Source organism: Apodemus sylvaticus, chromosome 5 (assembly GCF_947179515.1).
Source record: "Apodemus sylvaticus chromosome 5, mApoSyl1.1, whole genome shotgun sequence".
Classification (NCBI taxonomy): Eukaryota; Metazoa; Chordata; class Mammalia; order Rodentia; family Muridae; genus Apodemus; species Apodemus sylvaticus.
In genome coordinates this window covers 150,840,507-150,847,362 of record NC_067476.1, presented here as the reverse complement: position 1 = coordinate 150,847,362, position 6,856 = coordinate 150,840,507, and the positions used below count along the sequence as shown (strand labels likewise).

Below are 6,856 nucleotides of genomic sequence, written 5' to 3'. Positions count from 1 at the left end.
CATCCTTTTCTTTTGTTTTCCTAAGAGTCTCCCCACTGTCCTGGAACTCAGTCAGTAGGCTGGACTGACTGGCCAGTGATCCAGGGTCAGGGACCCGCCTCTCTCTGCCTCTCCTCCCTCTCCTCTCCCCCTTTACCCCTTTACCTGCCATGCCCCAGCTTGGATTACAAGCATGCGCTACCCTTGATTTTTTTTTTAAAGTACCTCCCTGGCAATGGGCAAAGAGACACCTTGTTGGTGGTGTTCTTATATCAGTCAGGGGCAGAGCAGTGTTCATCCTAGCTTGGTGGTCAAAACTGCTTTATGCCTAGGACACATAAAAACCAAATCAAGGGCTGGAGAGATGGCTTAGTGGTTAAGAGCACTAACTGTTCTTCCAGAGGTCCTGAGTTCAAATTCCAGCAACCACACGATGGCTTACAACCATCTGTAATGGGATCTGGTTCCCTCTTCTGGTGTCTCTGAGGACATGACAGTGTGCTCACATGTATAAAATACATATTTAAAAAAAATCAAATCAAATCTAGGCAGTACAGCTCAGGAGGAGGAAGACAGACAGACCTGTGTTTCTCCATGCCACACAGTGTGGGCAGGGAAAGATGCCCCAGACCTGCCCTCCACCCCATGGCACAGACACACAGAACCCCACCTACCACCATGCGGACAGAGACCTGCAGACCACCATGCCACCCACAGACTTGCTCCCCCTCCCCCGTGCAGGGCACAGGTGGGCGTAGGCATCTGCTTACCTCTATACCATGCCGTGTGTGGATGGAGGGTGTCACTCAGAAGCCCACCAACCACAGGGCCGGCCTGCAGCAGGAACCACCACCACGTGCAAGGATATGGTGGACGGGAGTGGGGGAGAGAAAGAGAAGTGGAACAGCTTGCGCATTATGAAGAGGATGGAACTGGACTTGAGGAAGAGCTGAGAGGAGTAGCTTGTTGTGAGGGACCAGCCCTGCCACCCAGGACTGTGGAGAAGTCCAAGCCAGAGCTGTAACTGAGAGCCACGTCTGGGTCCATGGTTACGCAGCCTCAGGGGTTGGTGTCAATATCTGAGGTTCAAATTATCACTAAAGAACATGGGAATGCCCCTCCCTGGCCAGTGATCACACGTATGTCCAGGGTTGTGCAGAAGTGGCCCTGCCCCTCACTGGTTGGAGCACTCTGCAGAGCTGGCAGTAGTGGGAAGAGCAGGGCCTGTGCCCCACCCAGGCAGTACAGTGGAGCTGGCCCTGGTGGCAGGGGATGGGGGATGGGTGTGGGAGACATGACTCCTTTAATAGGAAAGTAGCTCACAGGGTCACAGCAAAGGAGAGCTGGCCCTGCCCCTCACTGTCTTCAGCACTCGGGAGAGCAGGCACTGTACCTCTCCTAGGCAGCACAGCAGAGCTGACCCTGGTGGTGGGGGTGCAGGTGAGCTGGCCCCCTGAGGGCAAGATTGTGGGAGAACTGCCCAGCCAATCTTCTGCTTCTAGGTGGTGTGGGTGCTGGGGTGGTGCCCTTCCCCCTTACTGGCTGCAGCACTTGGAAAAGCAGGCCCTGCATCTCACCGAGGCAGCAGAGTAGAGCTGGCTCTGATGGGTGAGCCAACCCAGAGGGTGTGAGAGCGGGAGAGTGGGCCCGGCCCCTCCCAGGCTGCAGCCATTGGGAGAGCGGGCCCCACACCTTGACTAGGTAACAGTGGAGCTGGCTTAGAAGATGTGGGTGAGCCAGCCCTCAGGGCAGGAGAGCAGAAGAATGAGCCTACCTCCTGCCAACAGCAGCAGAGGCTCATGGCCTAGCTGGAGCACGGCTGGTGAGTTTGCTCTGGTGGGTGCAGAGAAGGGTGAGGCAGGAGGCTGACTAGCTCAGGTACCACCCAGGCCCAGATCCGACTCGGAGCCCCATGATCTGGGCCCACCCCAAAATCTATATCATCTGCGGATGGTTGGGACTTGTGAGAGGGCTGGTCCTACTGAGCAAAAGCTGCAGGATCTCCGTGACAGGGCAGTAGCAGGACAACCTGGAGGAGTCCCAGTGAGGATCCACTTTTGATGCTGACACTGAAGCCAGAGGTCTCTTAACCAGACCAATGATTCAGTGCAATGAACATTTGCGAGTAAAGATGTGTGGACAGAGGGGTGTACTGCGGGACACACTGTAACACACTATAGCTTCCACAATGAGATGTTTTTCTATGCTTTGGTGTCGGTGAGTGTGTGTACACACGCACGGGGGGGGGGGGGTTGCAAGAGCCAAGTGCAGATATAAGGGGACAGGGAAAGGAGTGGTATTGGGTATACAATGTGAAACAAAGGATCAGGGCTGGAGAGATGGCTCAACGTTTAAGAACACTGACTGCTCTTCTAAAGATCCTGAGTTCAAATCCCAGCAACTACATGGTGGCTCACAACCATCCATAATGAGATCTAAATTAAATGTAGCTATCTTCTGGAGTGTCCGAACACAGATACAGTATACTCACATATAATAAATAAATAAATCTGTAAAAAAAATAATCAATAAAAAGTTTTTAAGAATAAAAATAAAACAATGTAGGTGAGGTTGTTGAACTCAGGTCTCCATGTTCGCCCTAAACGTTCTTTACCAGCTAAAGTATCTCCCGGTTCTGTTTTAGTTTTGGGGGTTTGTGTATTCATCTGAGGCTTTATTCTGTAACCCAGGCTAGCCCTGAACTCACAGCAATCCTCCTGTCTCAGCCTTAGTACTAGAGCTGCAGGCCTGAGCCATCACATCCGATGCCTTTCAGGGGCCACTGTAATTATTGTCTTCCGCACGATGATCTGCCGAGTATGTCTCCACATCCTAGAGATGCAGAATGTATGTGTCCTTCCGCCTGCCTGGGAACACGGAACCAGAACAAGTTACCAGCCTTACTGTTTTCCTCTGATGGAGGCAGAGTTTGGAGCTGGTCCCCCTAGCAGGGCACACTGCCCAAATTTTAGTAAAGATCAGCAGCCACTGGTCACAAAACCTCCCTGAGGACTGTGGGTGAATCACTTATGAGCCCCACCATCTGGTTAGACTCCCCCAAGTTCTGAGTCCTGCCTCCACAGCTGTCAGTTGCGTCAGTGTTTGCAGCTAGAAAATGGGCACACAGTGACACCATCGCTGTCCATGGAAGGACAGCTATGGTGTTTCTGAATGTAAGACCTGACATTTAGCTTCCTTTTAGAACTTGCTGCCACTGGTTCCTTTGTATGGCGTGCGGTTCAGCAAGGCCTCTCCCCACTTTTTGGTAGAGATCCCTAAAAGTCTGAGCTTCTGGGGTTCAACACCTCCAAGGTGGCCCCTGACCTAACGAGGACTCTCCTAGGCTAGGCTATGCAGAGATATGGAAACTGATGGCTGCCTCATACCCACACCAGTTCCTAACCGCTTTAGCAAGTGGAGGATAGCCTCTGGAAATGACCCCCAAACTGCCGAGCACCTCCCTCACAGGCTTAGAGCCTCCCTGGTTTGGGAGCACACGCCTCAGAGGAGTGCAGCTTGGGGTTCATACATAATATGTAACGTCAGATTTAAATGTCACTGCTGCAGGCAGCTGACCCGGGTTCCCACACAATGGGCCGTGAGGGGCGCCTCTGCTGCCTCTTCATCTTCCTGGCGGTAGCTGACCAAAGGGAGGGAGATTTGGTTTCTTAAAAAACTAAACAGTTGTTGAGCACTCTGGCGTTGCCTGGGCAACAGCCGAGGGGGAGAGAGAAGCATCTTATTGTTTAAAGTTATTCTTGCTCGATTTCAAAGGTCTGCTCTGAAAAGACCGTATTCTCCAAACAGCCCAGGTTCTCCTCTTCAGCACTGGCATGCCGCAGCTCCCGCTGCCCTCACTCAGCCCCATCCCCACTCCAGCCGAGGCTGTGGAAGGCGACTTCCCTGCTGCCTCCTGGGCATTCGTGCAGGGCCAGCGGGGCTCACCTGTAAAGCCATGGATTGCATGCTGGGGTGCCCCAGCCACCGACTTCTTTTCCAGCTGCCCTGTGACCTGGGCATTTGATCACAATGACAGTGACTTGGGAGATGGCAGCACACAAAGGCCTGTGCTCAAAGGGGATTCAGACTGCATTTGAGAGGCAGGCATCTTGATTCTCAACCCAGCGGCTAGATGAGGGTGACCATCTCTGGCCATTACTTGTGGATAGTAGCCCAGAGCAGTCATGGAGATCACTTAAGAAACTGTCTAGTTTCTTAACGTAGCCTGGCACCCATGTTCCTCTGCCTCTCCCACAACACCGTGTTGGACTCGCTCGCTCTCCTCTTCCCCACGAGACTGTCAGCTCCCTGGCAGCAGGACCACGTCTATTCATCTCTGCATGCTCTCATAAGCCCGAAACCCTTTCAGGAGTAAAGCAAATGCTGAAAACCCAAACAAGATGTACATATATTTTTAATTAAAAATGTTTAGCTTGTGAATACACACACACACACACACACACACACGATACAGGACTCCAAAGCTTCAAGGGACCGAGTATTCACGTCTCATGGCACCCACTTGGTTTGCATGGGGAGACTCATCGTTCCCTTCTTCCAGAAATGTCTGTCACAACACAAATGAGCATCAAATAAGATGTGCTACTCATATCTCAGGCCTTGGGATCTAGCACGGGTGTAGCACACAGTGACATGCGAGAGAGAGAGAGAGAGAGAGAGAGAGAGAGAGAGGGGGGGGGGCGTGGAGGCATGGAAGGGTGGCAGTGGAGTGGGAGGGTAGATAGATGTGTGTGTGCATGCATGGGTGGATATGTGGGTGGGTGGGTGGGTGGGTGTGTAGACGAATGGATAAATGGATAGGTGGATGGATGGATGGATGATAGATGGATAGGATGGATGAATGGGTGGCTGGGATGGATGGGTGGGTGGATAGATGGATGGATGCATGGATGGATGCATGGATGGATAAATGGGTGGGTGGGAGGATAGGTAGATGTATGGATGGATATATGGATGTATGGATGGATAGATGGATGGATGGATGGATATATGGATGGATGGATGGATAAATGGGTGGGTGGGAGGGTAGGTAGATATATGTATGGATGTATGGATGTATGGATGTATGGATGTATGGATAGATGTATGGATGGATAGATGTATGTATGTATGTATGTATGTATGGATGGATGGATGTATGGATGGATGTATGGATAGATGTATGGATGGATAGATGTATGTATGTATGTATGTATGTATGTATGGATGGATGGATGGACGGATAAATGGGTGGGTGGGAGAGTAGGTAGATGTATGTATGTATGTATGGATGGATGGATAGATGGATGGATGGATGGATAAATGGATGGTGTCTTAGGGTTTCCATTGTGATGATAAAACACCATGACAATACTCAAATTGGGACGGAAAGGATTTGTTTCAGCTTACAGTTCCACATCACAGTCTGCCATCAAAGGAAATCAGGGCAGGGATCCAAGCAGGGCAGGAACCTGGAGGCAGGAGCTGATGCAGAGGCCATAGAGGAGTGCCGCTCACTGGCTCACTCTTCATTGCTTACTCAGCCTGCCTTTTTATAGCACCCAAGACCACCAGCCCAGAGGTAGCACCACCTACCATGATCTGGGTCCTGCAATATCAGTCTAAGTTGTTGACATCATCGTCATCATCATCATCATCATCAACAACAACAACAACAACAAAATGCACCGTACTCTTACCTACAGGCTTGCCCATTGGCCAATATGATGGGGCACTTTCTCAAATGAGGCTCCCTCTTCTCAAATGACCCTAAGTTGTGTCAAGTTGACATAAAAACCAGCAAGCACAGATGGATAGATGGGTGGGTGGGTAGACGGATGTTTGAGCCAGGGACTGAGAGGATAGGTGGGTGGATGGATGGAAGACGTGGTTATGTAGACAGATGAGAGCATAAATGAGTGGCTAGATGGGAGGTGGGTGGGTCGGGGGATAAATGGATGAGTAGATGGATGGGTGGAAAGATGGAGAGGTGACTGTATGGGTAGATGGTGAGTGGATGGGTGATGGGTAGGCAGGTGTGTGACAGACAGGTAGATAGGCTGCCAGTTTCCATTTAGTCCCCTACTCGCATATTCTGACCACACACCAATCCTACGCTGCCGGTTCTCCCTTCTCACATGTGTGAGAGGTCCTTGGGAGAAAGATAGATGATCCAGCATTGGGCACATCAAATCCCAAGGGCCTGGCCTGTCATCGCTCAGGCGACAGAAATAGGATCTGTGGCCGTGTCCAGTGGCGATTCTATCCCAGTGTTAGTGGCAAGATCTAATTACAATGGCTCAAGCCCTTAAGGATCCTGGTTTGTCCCCACCAGGAGGAGTCTATCTGGGGAACTCCCTCAGGACATCTAGGTCTAGGGTGTCCCCGTTCCCTTCACTTTTCCATATGACATAACAAAAAGACTCTTGGAGGCGGAGGCCTTCAGCATCCTGCCCATGTTCCAGGAAGAAAGAGGGAAAAGAGGGGCAAAAGAATGAGTCAGCCTCCTATAAAAAGCCTGTTCCTGGAAGCCCCACCCAGTGACTTCTAATTAGATCTCCATGGCAACCCTTAACCGCAAAGGAGGCTGGGAGATATGGCCTCTGTGCTGGCCATGTTACACATTGCAGACAAGCTTGCGATGCAGTCATCAGGAGAAGGGGGAAATGGACCAAGGCAGGCAGCTGGCAGCCTCCGCCACGGCTGAGGAATGAGGAGCAAGATGGCAGAGGATCCGATCGAGAGCCCAGCCAAATCAGCCGGGGCCAGCACGGGCCAGGCCGAGCGGGGCTTGGGGCTCCTTCTGCTGGTGGAGGCCCAGTGTCCCGTGCATCCTGGGCAGGAAGGATGTGCCCACATCTCCCTGGTACAAGCCATC

General features: G+C 51.7%; 1 pseudogene; it reads left to right on the top strand.

The window, feature by feature from the left end:
* The first annotated feature begins 203 nt into the window (after positions 1 to 203).
* Positions 204 to 320, top strand: LOC127686527 (uncharacterized; annotated as a pseudogene).
* The last annotated feature ends 6,536 nt before the right edge of the window (positions 321 to 6,856 follow it).